Source organism: Hemiscyllium ocellatum, chromosome 2, assembly GCF_020745735.1.
Source record: "Hemiscyllium ocellatum isolate sHemOce1 chromosome 2, sHemOce1.pat.X.cur, whole genome shotgun sequence".
In the NCBI taxonomy this organism is placed as follows: Eukaryota; Metazoa; Chordata; class Chondrichthyes; order Orectolobiformes; family Hemiscylliidae; genus Hemiscyllium; species Hemiscyllium ocellatum.
The window spans coordinates 79,019,945-79,036,001 of NC_083402.1; the positions used below are offsets into that span (position 1 = coordinate 79,019,945).

A 16,057-nucleotide genomic window follows, 5' to 3' on the forward strand; every position below is an offset into this window, starting at 1 on the left:
ACTGATACAGTACAGAGGTCCATGTGCTGACACTGTCTGGGCACAGACTGATAGTATAGAGGACTCTATCAGTCTGTGTTCGGAAAGTGTCAACACAGGGCTCTCTGTACTGTATCAGACTGTGCCCGGACAGTGTCAGCACAGAGTCCTCTATACTGTATCAGTCTGTGCTCAGAGAGTGTCAGCACAGAGTCCTCTGTACTGTATCAGTCTGTGCCAGGACAGTGTCACCACCGGGTCCTCTGTACTGGATCAGACTGCTCCTGGACAGTGCCTGCACAGAGTCCTCTGTATTGTATCCGTCTGTGCCTGGACAGTGTCCGCACAGAGTCCTCCGTACTGTTTCAGTCTGTGCATGGACAGTGTCAGCACAGAGTCCTCTGTACTGTTTCAGTCTGTACCCGGACAGTGTCAACACAGAGTACTCTGTATTGTGTCAGTCTGTGCCCGGACATTGTCAGCACAGGGTCCTCTGTTCTGTACCAGTCTGCGCCTGGACAGTGTCAGCACAGAGTCCTCTGTACTGTATCAGTCTGTGCCAGGACAATGTTAGCACAGGGTCCTCTGTACTTTATCAGACTGCACCTGGACAGTGTCAGCTCAGGGTGCTCTGTACTGTATCAGTCTGTGCTTGGACAGTTTCTGCACAGGGTCCTTTGTACTGTATCAGTCTGTGCCCAGACAGTGTCAGCACAGGATCCTCTCTACTGTATCGGACTGCTCCCGGACAGTGTCAGCACAGTGTCCCCTGTACTGTATCAGTCTGTGCCTGGACAATGTCAGCACAGGGTCCTCTGTACTGTATCAGTCTGTGCCAGGACAATGTCTGCACAGGATCCTCTGTACTGTATCACTCTGTGCCCGGACAGTTTCAGCACAGAGTCCCCTGTACTGTATCAGACTGCTCCTGGACTGTGTCAGCACAGAGTCCTCTGTACTGTATCAGTCGATGCCCAGACAGCGTCAGTACAGGGTCCTCTGTACTGTACCAGACTGCTCCCGGACAGTGTCAGCACATGGTCCTATGTACTGTACCTGACTGCTTCCGGATAGTATCAGCACAGAGTCCTCTGTACTGTTACAGTCTGTGCCTGGACAGTGTCAGCACAGAGTCCTCTGTTCTGTATCAGTCTGTGCCCGGACCGTGTCAGCACAGAGTCCTCTGTACTGTTTCAGTCTGTGCCCGGACAGTGCCAGCACATGGTCCTCTATACTGTATCTGACTGCTCCTGGACCGTGTCAGTGCAGGTGCTGAAACTGTCTCTGGGCACAGACTGATATAGCACAGAGGATCCTGTGCTGACTTCCTTCAGCCAGAGTCTGATAACGTCCAGGGGACCCTGTGCTAACGCTGTCTGGGCACAGACTGATACAGTACAGAGGTCCATGTGCTGACACTGTCTGGGCACAGACTGATAGTATAGAGGACTGTATCAGTCTGTGTTCGGAAAGTGTCAACACAGGGCCCTCTGTACTGTATCAGTCTGTGCCAGGACAGTGTCACCACCGGGTCCTCTGTACTGGATCAGACTGCTCCTGGACAGTGCCAGCACAGAGTCCTCTGTACTGTATCCGTCTGTTCCTGGACAGTGCCAGCACAGAGTCCTCTGTATTGTATACTTCTGTGCCTGGACAGTGTCAGCACAGAGTCCTCCGTACTGTGTCAGACTGTGCCCGGACATTGTCAGTACAGAGTCCTCTGTACTGTATCAGTCTATGCTGGACAGTGTCATCACAGAGTCCTCTGTACTGTTTCAGTCTCTACCCGGACAGTGTCAACACAGAGTACTCTGTATTGTGTCAGTCTGTGCCCGGACAGTGTCAGCACATGGTCCTCTGTACTGTATCAGACTGCTCCTGGAAAGTGTCAGCACAGAGTCCTCTGTACTGTATCAGACTGCTCCTGGACAGTGTCAGCACAGGGTGCTCTGTAGTGTATCAGTCTGTGCCTGGACAGTTTCTGCACAGGGTCCTTTGTACTGTATCAGTCTGCGCCCAGACAGTGTCAGCACAGGATCCTCTCTACTGTATCGGACTGCTCCCGGACAGTGTCAGCACAGTGTCCCCTGTACTGTATCAGTCTGTGCCCGGACATTGTCAGCACAGGGTCCTCTGTACTGTATCAGTCTGTGCCTGGACAATGTCAGCACAGGGTCCTCTGTACTATATCAGACTGCTCCTGGACTGTGTCAGCACAGGGTGGTCTGTACTGTATCAGTCTGTGCCTGGACAGTTTCTGCACAGGGTCCTTTGTACTGTATCAGTCTGTGCCCAGACAGTGTCAGCACAGGATCCTCTCTACTGTATCGGACTGCTCCCGGACAGTGTTAGCACAGTGTCCCCTGTACTGTATCAGTCTGTGCCCGGACAGTGTCAGCACATGGTCATATGTACTGTACCTGACTGCATCCGGATAGTATCAGCACAGAGTCCTCTGTACTGTTACAGTCTGTGCCTGGACAGTGTCAGCACAGATCCTCTGTACTGTATCAGTATGTGCCCAGACAGTGTCAGTACTTAGTCGTCTGTACTGTATCAGTCTGTGCCAGGACAATGTCAGCACAGGGTCCTCTGTACTGTATCACTCTGTGCCTGGACAGCGTCAGCACAGATATCCCTGTACTGTATCAGACTGCTCCTGGACAATGTCAGCACATGGTCCTCTGTACTGTATCAGTCTGTGCCAGGACAATGTCTGCACAGGATCCTCTGTACTGTATCACTCTGTGCCCGGACAGCGTCAGCACAGAGTCCCCTGTACTGTATCAGACTGCTCCTGGACTGTGTCAGCACAGACTCCTCTGTACTGTATCAGTCTGTGCCCAGACAGCGTCAGTACAAGGTCCTCTGTACTGTACCAGACTGCTCCCGGACAGTGTCAGCACATGGTCCTATGTACTGTACCAGACTGCTCCCGGATAGTACCAGCACAGAGTCCTCTGTACTGTTACAGTCTGTGCCTGGACAGTGTCAGCACAGATCCTCTGTACTGTATCAGTCTGTGCCCGGACAATGTCAGCACAGGGTCCTCTGTACTGTATCAGTATGTGCCCAGACATTGTCAGCACATAGTCCTCTGTACTGTATCAGTCTGTACCAGGACAATGTCAGCACAGGGTCCTCTGTACTGTATCACCCTGTGCCTGGACATCGTCAGCACAGAGTCCCCTGTACTGTATCAGACTGCTCCTGGACTGTATCAGCACAGAGTCCTCTGTACTGTATTAGTCTATGCCCAGAGAGCATCAGTACAGGGTACTCTGTACTGTACCAGACTGTTCCCGGACAGTGTCAGCACATGGTCCTATGTACTGTACGGTACTGCTTCCGGATAGTATCAGCACAAAGTCCTCTGTACTGTTACAGTCTGTGCCTGGACAGTGTCAGCACAGAGTCCTCTGTACTGTTTCAGTCTGTGCCCGGACAGTGCCAGTACATGGTCCTCTGTACTGTATCTGACTGCTCCTGGACAGTGTCAGTGCAGGTGCTGAAACTGTCTCCGGGCACAGACTGATATAGCACAGAGGATCCTGTGCTGACTTTCTCCAGCCAGAGTCTGATACCGTCCAGAGGACCCTGTGCTAACGCTGTCTGGGCGCAGACTGATACAGTACAGAGGTCCTTGTGCTGACACTGTCCAGGCACAGTCTGATACAGTACAGAGGACCCTGTGCTGATACTGTCTGGGCACAGACTGATAATATAGAGGACTGTATCAGTCTGTGTACGGAAACACAGGGCCCTCTGTACTGTATCAGACTGTGCCCAGACAGTGTCAGCACAGAGTCCTCCGTACTGTGTCAGACTGTGCCCGGACAGTGTCAGCACAGAGTCCTCCGTACTGTGTCAGACTGTGCCCGGACAGTGTCAGCACAGAGTCCTCTGTACTGTTTCAGTCTGTACCCGGACAGTGTCAACACAGAGTACTCTGTATTGTGTCAGTCTGTGCCTGGACAGTGTCAGAACAGAGTCCTCTGTACTGTATCAGTCTGTGCCCGGACAATGTCAGCACAGGGTCCTCTGTACTGTATCAGTCTGTGCTCTGAGAGTGTCCCCACCGGGTCCTCTGTACTGGATCAGACTGCTCCTGGACAGTGCCAGCACAGAGTCCTCTGTACTGTATCTGTCTGTGCCTGGACAGTGTCAGCACAGAGTCCTCCGTACTGTGGCAGACTGTGCCCGGACAGTGTCAGTACAGACTCCTCTGTACTGTATCTGTCTGTGCCTGGACAGTGTCAGCACAGAGTCCTCCGTACTGTGGCAGACTGTGCCCGGACAGTGTCAGTACAGACTCCTCTGTACTGTATCAGTCTGTACCCGGACAGTGTCAACACAGAGTACTCTGTATTGTGTCAGTCTGTGCCCGGACAGTGTCAGCACAGAGTCCTCTGTACTGTATCAGTCTGTGCCCGCACAGCGTCAGCACAGGGTCCTCTGTACTGTACCAGACTGCTCCCGGACAGTGTCAGCACATGGTCCTATGTACTGTACCAGACTGCTCCCGGATAGTATCAGCACGGAGTCCTCTGTGCTGTTACAGTCTGTGCCTGGACAGTGTCAGCACAAATCCTCTGTACTGTATCAGTCTGTGCCCGGACAATGTCAGCACAGGGTCCTCTGTACTGTATCAGTATGTGCCCAGACATTGTCAGCACATAGTCCTCTGTACTGTATCAGTCTGTGCCAGGACAATGTCAGCACAGGGTCCTCTGTACTGTATCACTCTGTGCCCGGACAGCGTCAGCACAGAGTCCCCTGTACTGTACCAGACTGCTCCCGGATAGTATCAGCACGGAGTCCTCTGTACTGTTACAGTCTGTGCCTGGACAGTGTCAGCACAGATCCTCTGTACTGTATCAGTCTGTGCCCGGACAATGTCAGCACAGGGTCCTCTGTACTGTATCAGTATGTGCCCAGACATTGTCAGCACATAGTCCTCTGTACTGTATCAGTCTGTGCCAGGACAATGTCAGCACAGGGTCCTCTGTACTGTATCACTCTGTGCCCGGACATCGTCAGCACAGAGTCCCCTGTACTGTATCAGACTGCTCCTGGACTGTGTCAGCACAGAATCCTCTGTACTGTATCAGTCTATGGCCAGACAGCGTCAGTACAGGGTCCTCTGTACTGTACCAGACTGCTCCCGGACCGTGTCAGCACAGAGTCCTCTGTACTGTTTCAGTCTGTGCCCGGACAGTGCTAGCACATGGTCCTCTGTACTGTATCAGACTGCTCCTGGAAAGTGTCAGCACAGAGTCCTCTGTACTGTATCTGTCTGTGCTGGACAGTGTCAGCACAGAGTCCTCCGTACTGTGTCAGACTGTGCCCGGACAGTGTCAGTACAGAGTCCTCTGTACGGTATCAGTCTGTGCCCGGACAGTGTCAGCACAGAGTCCTCTGTACTGTTTCAGTCTGTACCCGGACAGTGTCAACACAGAGTACTCTGTATTGTGTCAGTCTGTGCCCGGACAGTGTCAGCACATGGTCCTCTGTTCTGTATCAGACTGCTCCTGGACAGTGTCAGCACAGGCTGCTCTGTACTGTATCAGTCTGTGCCTGGACAGTTTCTGCACAGGGTCCTTTGTACTGTATCAGTCTGTGCCCAGACAGTGTCAGCACAGGATCCTCTGTACTGTATCAGACTGCTCCTGGACTGTGTCAGCACAGTGTCCCCTGTACTGTGGCAGACTGTGCCCGGACAGTGTCAGTACAGACTCCTCTGTACTGTATCAGTCTGTGCATGGACAGTGTCAGCACAGAGTCCTCTGTACTGTTTCAGTCTGTGCCTGGACAGTGTCAGCACAGAGTCCCCTGTACTGTTTCAGTCTGTACCCGGACAGTGTCAACACAGAGTACTCTGTATTGTGTCAGTCTGTGCCCGGACAGTGTCAGCACAGAGTCCTCTGTACTGTATCAGTCTGTGCCCAGACAGCGTCAGTACAGGGTCCTCTGTACTGTACCAGACTGCTCCCGGACAGTGTCAGCACATGGTCCTATGTACTGTACCAGACTGCTCCCGGATAGTATCAGCACGGAGTCCTCTGTGCTGTTACAGTCTGTGCCTGGACAGTGTCAGCACAAATCCTCTGTACTGTATCAGTCTGTGCCCGGACAATGTCAGCACAGGGTCCTCTGTACTGTATCAGTATGTGCCCAGACATTGTCAGCACATAGTCCTCTGTACTGTATCAGTCTGTGCCAGGACAATGTCAGCACAGGGTCCTCTGTACTGTATCACTCTGTGCCCGGACAGCGTCAGCACAGAGTCCCCTGTACTGTACCAGACTGCTCCCGGATAGTATCAGCACGGAGTCCTCTGTACTGTTACAGTCTGTGCCTGGACAGTGTCAGCACAGATCCTCTGTACTGTATCAGTCTGTGCCCGGACAATGTCAGCACAGGGTCCTCTGTACTGTATCAGTATGTGCCCAGACATTGTCAGCACATAGTCCTCTGTACTGTATCACTCTGTGCCAGGACAATGTCAGCACAGGGTCCTCTGTACTGTATCACTCTGTGCCCGGACATCGTCAGCACAGAGTCCCCTGTACTGTATCAGACTGCTCCTGGACTGTGTCAGCACAGAATCCTCTGTACTGTATCAGTCTATGGCCAGACAGCGTCAGTACAGGGTCCTCTGTACTGTACCAGACTGCTCCCGGACCGTGTCAGCACAGAGTCCTCTGTACTGTTTCAGTCTGTGCCCGGACAGTGCTAGCACATGGTCCTCTGTACTGTATCAGACTGCTCCTGGAAAGTGTCAGCACAGAGTCCTCTGTACTGTATCTGTCTGTGCTGGACAGTGTCAGCACAGAGTCCTCCGTACTGTGTCAGACTGTGCCCGGACAGTGTCAGTACAGAGTCCTCTGTACTGTTTCAGTCTGTACCCGGACAGTGTCAACACAGAGTACTCTGTATTGTGTCAGTCTGTGCCCGGACAGTGTCAGCACATGGTCCTCTGTTCTGTATCAGACTGCTCCTGGACAGTGTCAGCACAGGCTGCTCTGTACTGTATCAGTCTGTGCCTGGACAGTTTCTGCACAGGGTCCTTTGTACTGTATCAGTCTGTGCCCAGACAGTGTCAGCACAGGATCCTCTGTACTGTATCAGACTGCTCCTGGACTGTGTCAGCACAGTGTCCCCTGTACTGTATCAGTCTGTGCCCGGACATTGTCAGCACAGGGTCCTCTGTACTGTATCAGTCTGTGCCTGGACAATGTCTGCACAGGATCCTCTGTACTGTATCACTCTTTGCCTGGACAGCGTCAGCACAGAGTGCCCTGTACTGTATCAGACTGCTCCTGGACTGTGTCAGCACAGAGTCCTCTGTATTGTATCAGTCTGTGCCCAGACAGCGTCAGCACAGGGTCCTCTGTACTGTACCAGACTGCTCCCGGACAGTGTCAGCACATGGTCCTATGTACTGTATCAGTCTGTGCCAGGACAATGTCTGCACAGGATCCTCTGTACTGTATCACTCTGTGCCCGGACAGCATCAGCACAGAGTCCCCTGTACTGTACCAGACTGCACCCGGATAGTATCAGCACGGAAACCTCTGTACTGTTACAGTCTGTGCCTGGACAGTGTCAGCACAGATCCTCTGTACTGTATCAGTCTGTGCCCGGACAATGTCAGCACAGGGTCCTCTGTACTGTATCAGTATGTGCCTAGACATTGTCAGCACATAGTCCTCTGTACTGTATCAGTCTGTGCCAGGACAATGTCAGCACAGGGTCCTCTGTACTGTATCACTCTGTGCCTGGACAGCGTCAGCACAGAGTCCCCTGTACTGTATCAGACTGCTCCTGGACTGTGTCAGCACGGAGTCCTCTGTACTGTATCAGTCTATGCCCAGACAGGGTCAGTACAGGGTCCTCTGTACTGTACCAGACTGATCCCGGACCGTGTCAGCACAGAGTCCTCTGTACAGTTTCAGTCTGTGCCCGGACAGTGCCAGCACATGGTCCTCTGTACTGTATCAGACTGCTCCTGGAAAGTGTCAGCACAGAGTCCTCTGTACTGTATCTGACTGCTCCTGGACAGTGTCGGTGCAGGTGCTGAAACTGTCTCCGGGCACAGACTGATATAGCACAGAGGATCCTGTGCTGACTTTCTCCAGCCAGAGTCTGATACCGTCCAGAGGACCCTGTGCTAACGCTGTCTGGGCACAGACTGATACAGTACAGAGGTCCATGTGCTTACACTGTCTGGGCACAGACTGATAGTATGGAGGACTGTATCAGTCTGTGTTCGGAAAGTGTCAACACAGGGCCCTGTGTACTGTATCAGAATGTGCCCGGACAGTGTCAGCACAGAGTCCTCTGTACTGTATCAGTCTGTGCTCAGAGATTCTCATCACCGGGTCCTCTGTACTGGATCAGACTGCTCCTGGACAGTGCCAGCACAGAGTCCTCCGTACTGTGTCAGACTGTGCCCGGACAGTGTCAGTACAGACTCCTCTGTACGGTATCAGTCTGTGCCTGGACAGTGTCAGCACAGAGTCCTCTGTACGATTTCAGTCTGTGCCTGGACAGTGTCGGCACAGAGTCCTCTTTACTCTTTCAGTCTCTACCCGGACAGTGTCAACACGGAGTACTCTGTTTTGTGTCAGTCTGTGCCCGGACAGTGTCAGCACATGGTCCTCTGTACTGTATCAGACTGCTCCTGGAAAGTGTCAGCAGAGTCCTCTGTACTGTATCAGACTGCTCCTGGACAGTGTCAGCACAGGGTGCTCTGTACTGTATCAGTCTGTGCCTGGACAGTGTCAGCACTGGATCCTCTCTCCTGTATCGGACTGCTCCCGGACAGTGTCAGCACAGTGTCCCCTGTACTGTATCAGTCTGTGCTCGGACATTGTCAGCACAGGGTCCTCTGTACTGTATCAGTCTGTGCCCGGACATTGTCAGCACAGGGTCCTCTGTTCTGTATCAGTCTGCACCTGGACAGTGTCAGCACAGAGTCCTCTGTACTGTATCAGTCTGTGCCAGGACAATGTCAGCATAGGGTCCTCTGTACTGTATCAGACTGTGCCTGGACAGTGTCAGCACAGGGTGCTCTGTACTGTATCAGTCTGTGCCTGGACAGTTTCTGCACAGGGTCCTTTGTACTGTATCAGTCTGTGCCCAGACAGTGTCAGCACAGGGTCCTCTCTACTGTATCGGACTGCTCCCGGACAGTGTAAGCACAGTGTCCCCTGTACTGTATCAGTCTGTGCCCGGACATTGTCAGCACGGAGACCTCTGTACTGTTTCACTCTGTGCCAGGACAATGTCAGCACAGGGTCCTCTGTACTGTATCAGTCTGTGCCAGGACAGTGTCTGCACAGGATCGTCTGTACTGTATCACTCTGTGTCCGGACAGCGTCAGCACAGATTCCCCTGTACTGTATCAGACTGCTCCTGGACTGTGTCAGCACAGAGTCCTCTGTATTGTATCAGTCTATGCCCAGACAGCGTCAGCACAGGGTCCTCTGTAATGCACCAGACTGCTCCCGGACAGTGTCAGCCATGGTCCTATGTACTGTACCAGACTGCTCCCCGGATAGTATCAGCACAGGGTCCTCTGTACTGTATCAGTATGTGCCCAGACATTGTCAGCACATAGTCCCCTGTACTGTATCAGACTGATCCTGGACTGTGTCAGCACAGAGTCCTCTGTACTGTATCAGTCTATGCCCAGACAGCGTCAGTACAGGGTCCTCTGTACTGTACCAGACTGCTCCCGGATAGTATCAGCACAGAGTCCTCTGTACTGTTACAGTCTGTGCCTGGTCAGTGTCAGCACAGAGTCCTCTGTACTGTATCAGTCTGTGCCCGGACCATGTCAGCACAGAGTCCTCTGTACTGTTTCAGCCTGTGCCCGGACAGTGCCAGCACTTGGTCCTCTGTACAGTATCAGACTGCTCCTGGAAAGTGTCAGCACAGAGTCCTCTGTACTGTATCTGACTGCTCCTGGACAGTGTCAGTGCAGGTGCTGAAACGGTCTCCGGGCACACACTGTTATAGCACAGAGGATCCTGTGCTGACTTTCTCCAGCCAGAGTCTGATACTGTCCAGAGGACCCTGTGCTCACGCTGTCTGGGCACATACTGATACAGTACAGAGGTCCATGTGCATACACTGTCCAGGCACAGTCTGATACAGTACAGAGGACCCTGTGCTGACACTGTCTGGGCACAGACTGATAGTATAGAGCACTGTATCAGTCTGTGTTCGGAACGTGTTAACACAAGGCCCTCTGTACTGTATCAGACTGTGCCCGGACAGTGTCAGCACAGAGTCCTCTGTACTGTATCAGTCTGTGCTCAGAGAGTGTCAGCACAGAGTCCTCTGTACTGTATCAGTCTGTGCTCAGAGAGTGTCAGCACAGAGTCCTCTGTACTGTGTCAGTCTGTACCCGGACAGTGTCAACACAGAGTACTCTGTATTGTGTCAGTCTGTGCCCAGACAGTGTCAGCACATGGTCCTCTGTACTGTATCAGACTGCTCCTGGAAACTGTCAGCACAGAGTCCTCTGTACTGTATCAGACTGTGCCAGGACAGTGTCAGCACAGGGTGCTCTGTACTGTATCAGTCTGTGCCTGGACAGTTTCTGCACAGGGTCCTTTGTACTGTATCAGTCTGTGCCCAGACAGTGTCAGCACATGGTCCTCTGTACTGTATCGGACTGCTCCCGGACAGTGTCAGCACAGTGTCCCCTGTACTGTATCAGTCTGTGCCAGGACAATGTCAGCACAGGGTCCTCTGTACTGTATCACTCTGTGCCTGGACAGCGTCAGCACAGATTTCCCTGTACTGTATCCGACTGCTCCTGGACTGTGTCAGCACAGAGTCCTCTGTACTGTACCAGACTGCTCCCGGACAGTGTCAGCACATGGTCCTATGTACTGTACCTGACTGCTTCCGGATAGTATCAGCACAGAGTCCTCTGTACTGTTACAGTCTGTGCCTGGACAGTGTCAGCACAGAGTCCTCTGTACTGTATCAGTCTGTGCCAGGACAATGTCAGCACAGGGTCCTCTGTACTGTATCACTCTGTGCCTGGACAGCGTCAGCACAGATTTCCCTGTACTGTATCTGACTGCTCCTGGACTGTGTCAGCACGGAGTCCTCTGTACTGTATCAGTCTATGCCCAGACAGCGTCAGTACAGGGTCCTCTGTACTGTACCAGACTGCTCCTGCACAGTGTCAGCACATGGTCCTATGTACTGTACCAGGCTGCTCCCGGATAGTATCAGCACAGAGTCCTCTGTACTGTATCAGTCTGTGCCCGGACAATGTCAGCACTGAGTCCTCTGTATACTATCAGTCTGTGCCCAGACAGTGTCAGCACAGGATCCTCTGTACTGTATCAGACTGCTCCTGGACTGTGTCAGCACAGTGTCCCCTGTACTGTATCAGTCTGTGCCCGGACATTGTCAGCACAGGGTCCTCTGTACTGTATCAGTCTGTGCCTGGACAATGTCTGCACAGGATCCTCTGTACTGTATCACTCTTTGCCTGGACAGCGTCAGCACAGAGTGCCCTGTACTGTATCAGACTGCTCCTGGACTGTGTCAGCACAGAGTCCTCTGTATTGTATCAGTCTGTGCCCAGACAGCGTCAGCACAGGGTCCTCTGTACTGTACCAGACTGCTCCCGGACAGTGTCAGCACATGGTCCTATGTACTGTATCAGTCTGTGCCAGGACAATGTCTGCACAGGATCCTCTGTACTGTATCACTCTGTGCCCGGACAGCATCAGCACAGAGTCCCCTGTACTGTACCAGACTGCACCCGGATAGTATCAGCACGGAAACCTCTGTACTGTTACAGTCTGTGCCTGGACAGTGTCAGCACAGATCCTCTGTACTGTATCAGTCTGTGCCCGGACAATGTCAGCACAGGGTCCTCTGTACTGTATCAGTATGTGCCTAGACATTGTCAGCACATAGTCCTCTGTACTGTATCAGTCTGTGCCAGGACAATGTCAGCACAGGGTCCTCTGTACTGTATCACTCTGTGCCCGGACAGCGTCAGCACAGAGTCCCCTGTACTGTATCAGACTGCTCCTGGACTGTGTCAGCACGGAGTCCTCTGTACTGTATCAGTCTATGCCCAGACAGGGTCAGTACAGGGTCCTCTGTACTGTACCAGACTGATCCCGGACCGTGTCAGCACAGAGTCCTCTGTACAGTTTCAGTCTGTGCCCGGACAGTGCCAGCACATGGTCCTCTGTACTGTATCAGACTGCTCCTGGAAAGTGTCAGCACAGAGTCCTCTGTACTGTATCTGACTGCTCCTGGACAGTGTCGGTGCAGGTGCTGAAACTGTCTCCGGGCACAGACTGATATAGCACAGAGGATCCTGTGCTGACTTTCTCCAGCCAGAGTCTGATACCGTCCAGAGGACCCTGTGCTAACGCTGTCTGGGCACAGACTGATACAGTACAGAGGTCCATGTGCTTACACTGTCTGGGCACAGACTGATAGTATGGAGGACTGTATCAGTCTGTGTTCGGAAAGTGTCAACACAGGGCCCTGTGTACTGTATCAGAATGTGCCCGGACAGTGTCAGCACAGAGTCCTCTGTACTGTATCAGTCTGTGCTCAGAGATTCTCACCACCGGGTCCTCTGTACTGGATCAGACTGCTCCTGGACAGTGCCAGCACAGAGTCCTCCGTACTGTGTCAGACTGTGCCCGGACAGTGTCAGTACAGACTCCTCTGTACGGTATCAGTCTGTGCCTGGACAGTGTCAGCACTGGATCCTCTCTCCTGTATCGGACTGCTCCCGGACAGTGTCAGCACAGTGTCCCCTGTACTGTATCAGTCTGTGCTCGGACATTGTCAGCACAGGGTCCTCTGTACTGTATCAGTCTGTGCCCGGACATTGTCAGCACAGGGTCCTCTGTTCTGTATCAGTCTGCACCTGGACAGTGTCAGCACAGAGTCCTCTGTACTGTATCAGTCTGTGCCAGGACAATGTCAGCATAGGGTCCTCTGTACTGTATCAGACTGTGCCTGGACAGTGTCAGCACAGGGTGCTCTGTACTGTATCAGTCTGTGCCTGGACAGTTTCTGCACAGGGTCCTTTGTACTGTATCAGTCTGTGCCCAGACAGTGTCAGCACAGGGTCCTCTCTACTGTATCGGACTGCTCCCGGACAGTGTAAGCACAGTGTCCCCTGTACTGTATCAGTCTGTGCCCGGACATTGTCAGCACGGAGTCCTCTGTACTGTTTCACTCTGTGCCTGGACAATGTCAGCACAGGGTCCTCTGTAATGTATCAGTCTGTGCCAGGACAGTGTCTGCACAGGATCGTCTGTACTGTATCACTCTGTGCCCGGACAGCGTCAGCACAGATTCCCCTGTACTGTATCAGACTGCTCCTGGACTGTGTCAGCACAGAGTCCTCTGTATTGTATCAGTCTATGCCCAGACAGCGTCAGCACAGGGTCCTCTGTACTGCACCAGACTGCTCCCGGACAGTGTCAGCCATGGTCCTATGTACTGTACCAGACTGCTCCCCGGATAGTATCAGCACAGGGTCCTCTGTACTGTATCAGTATGTGCCCAGACATTGTCAGCACATAGTCCCCTGTACTGTATCAGACTGATCCTGGACTGTGTCAGCACAGAGTCCTCTGTACTGTATCAGTCTATGCCCAGACAGCGTCAGTACAGGGTCCTCTGTACTGTACCAGACTGCTCCCGGATAGTATCAGCACAGAGTCCTCTGTACTGTTACAGTCTGTGCCTGGTCAGTGTCAGCACAGAGTCCTCTGTACTGTATCAGTCTGTGCCCGGACCGTGTCAGCACAGAGTCCTCTGTACTGTTTCAGCCTGTGCCCGGACAGTGCCAGCACTTGGTCCTCTGTACAGTATCAGACTGCTCCTGGAAAGTGTCAGCACAGAGTCCTCTGTACTGTATCTGACTGCTCCTGGACAGTGTCAGTGCAGGTGCTGAAACGGTCTCCGGGCACACACTGTTATAGCACAGAGGATCCTGTGCTGACTTTCTCCAGCCAGAGTCTGATACTGTCCAGAGGACCCTGTGCTCACGCTGTCTGGGCACATACTGATACAGTACAGAGGTCCATGTGCATACACTGTCCAGGCACAGTCTGATACAGTACAGAGGACCCTGTGCTGACACTGTCTGGGCACAGACTGATAGTATAGAGCACTGTATCAGTCTGTGTTCGGAACGTGTTAACACAAGGCCCTCTGTACTGTATCAGACTGTGCCCGGACAGTGTCAGCACAGAGTCCTCTGTACTGTATCAGTCTGTGCTCAGAGAGTGTCAGCACAGAGTCCTCTGTACTGTGTCAGTCTGTACCCGGACAGTGTCAACACAGAGTACTCTGTATTGTGTCAGTCTGTGCCCAGACAGTGTCAGCACATGGTCCTCTGTACTGTATCAGACTGCTCCTGGAAACTGTCAGCACAGAGTCCTCTGTACTGTATCAGACTGTGCCAGGACAGTGTCAGCACAGGGTGCTCTGTACTGTATCAGTCTGTGCCTGGACAGTTTCTGCACAGGGTCCTTTGTACTGTATCAGTCTGTGCCCAGACAGTGTCAGCACATGGTCCTCTGTACTGTATCGGACTGCTCCCGGACAGTGTCAGCACAGTGTCCCCTGTACTGTATCAGTCTGTGCCAGGACAATGTCAGCACAGGGTCCTCTGTACTGTATCACTCTGTGCCTGGACAGCGTCAGCACAGATTTCCCTGTACTGTATCCGACTGCTCCTGGACTGTGTCAGCACAGAGTCCTCTGTACTGTACCAGACTGCTCCCGGACAGTGTCAGCACATGGTCCTATGTACTGTACCTGACTGCTTCCGGATAGTATCAGCACAGAGTCCTCTGTACTGTTACAGTCTGTGCCTGGACAGTGTCAGCACAGAGTCCTCTGTACTGTATCAGTCTGTGCCAGGACAATGTCAGCACAGGGTCCTCTGTACTGTATCACTCTGTGCCTGGACAGCGTCAGCACAGATTTCCCTGTACTGTATCTGACTGCTCCTGGACTGTGTCAGCACGGAGTCCTCTGTACTGTATCAGTCTATGCCCAGACAGCGTCAGTACAGGGTCCTCTGTACTGTACCAGACTGCTCCTGCACAGTGTCAGCACATGGTCCTATGTACTGTACCAGGCTGCTCCCGGATAGTATCAGCACAGAGTCCTCTGTACTGTATCAGTCTGTGCCCGGACAATGTCAGCACTGAGTCCTCTGTATACTCTCAGTCTGTGCCAGGACAATGTCAGCACAGGGTCCTCTGTACTGTTTCAGTCTGTGCCCGGACAGTCCCAGCTCATGGTCCTCTGTACTGTATCTGACTGCTCCTGGACAGTGTCAGTGCAGGTGCTGAAACTATCTCCGGGCACAGACTGATATAACACAGAGGATCCTGTGCTGACTTTCTCCAGCCAGAGTCTGATACCGTCCAGAGGATCCTGTGCTAACGCTGTCTGGGCACAGACTGATACAGTACAGAGGTCCATGTGCTGACACTGTCTGGGCACAGACTGATAGTATAGAGGACTGTATCAGTCTGTGTTCGGAAAGTGTCAACACAGTACTGTACTGTATCAGACTGTGCCCGGACAGTGTCAACACAGAGTCCTCTGTACTGTATCAGTCTGTGCTCAGAGAGTGTCAGCACAGAGTCCTCTGTACTGTATCAGTCTGTGCCTGGACAGTGTCACCACCGGGTCCTCTGTACTGGATCAGATTGCTCCTGGACAGTGCCAGCACATAGTCCTCTGTACTGTTACAGTCTGTGCCTGGACAGTGTCAGCACAGATCCTCTGTACTGTATCAGTCTGTGCCCGGACGATGTCAGCACAGGGTCCTCTGTACTGTATCAGCATGCCCAGACATTGTCAGCACATAGTCCTCTGTACTGTATCAGTCTGTGCCAGGACAATGTTAGCACAGAGTCCTCTGTCCTGTGTCAGTCTGTGCCTGGACAGTGTCACCACCGGGTCCTCTGTACTGGATCAGACTGCTCCTGGACAGTGCCAGCACAGAGTCCTCTGTACTGTATCAGTCTGTGCCTGGACAGTG

General features: G+C 52.8%; 1 protein-coding gene across 2 annotated transcripts in view; it reads left to right on the forward strand.

The window, feature by feature from the left end:
* The window catches only part of mfsd3 (major facilitator superfamily domain containing 3), a 145,737-nt gene that overhangs the window by 28,980 nt on the left and 100,700 nt on the right, over window positions 1-16,057 (forward strand). The window lies entirely within an intron of this gene.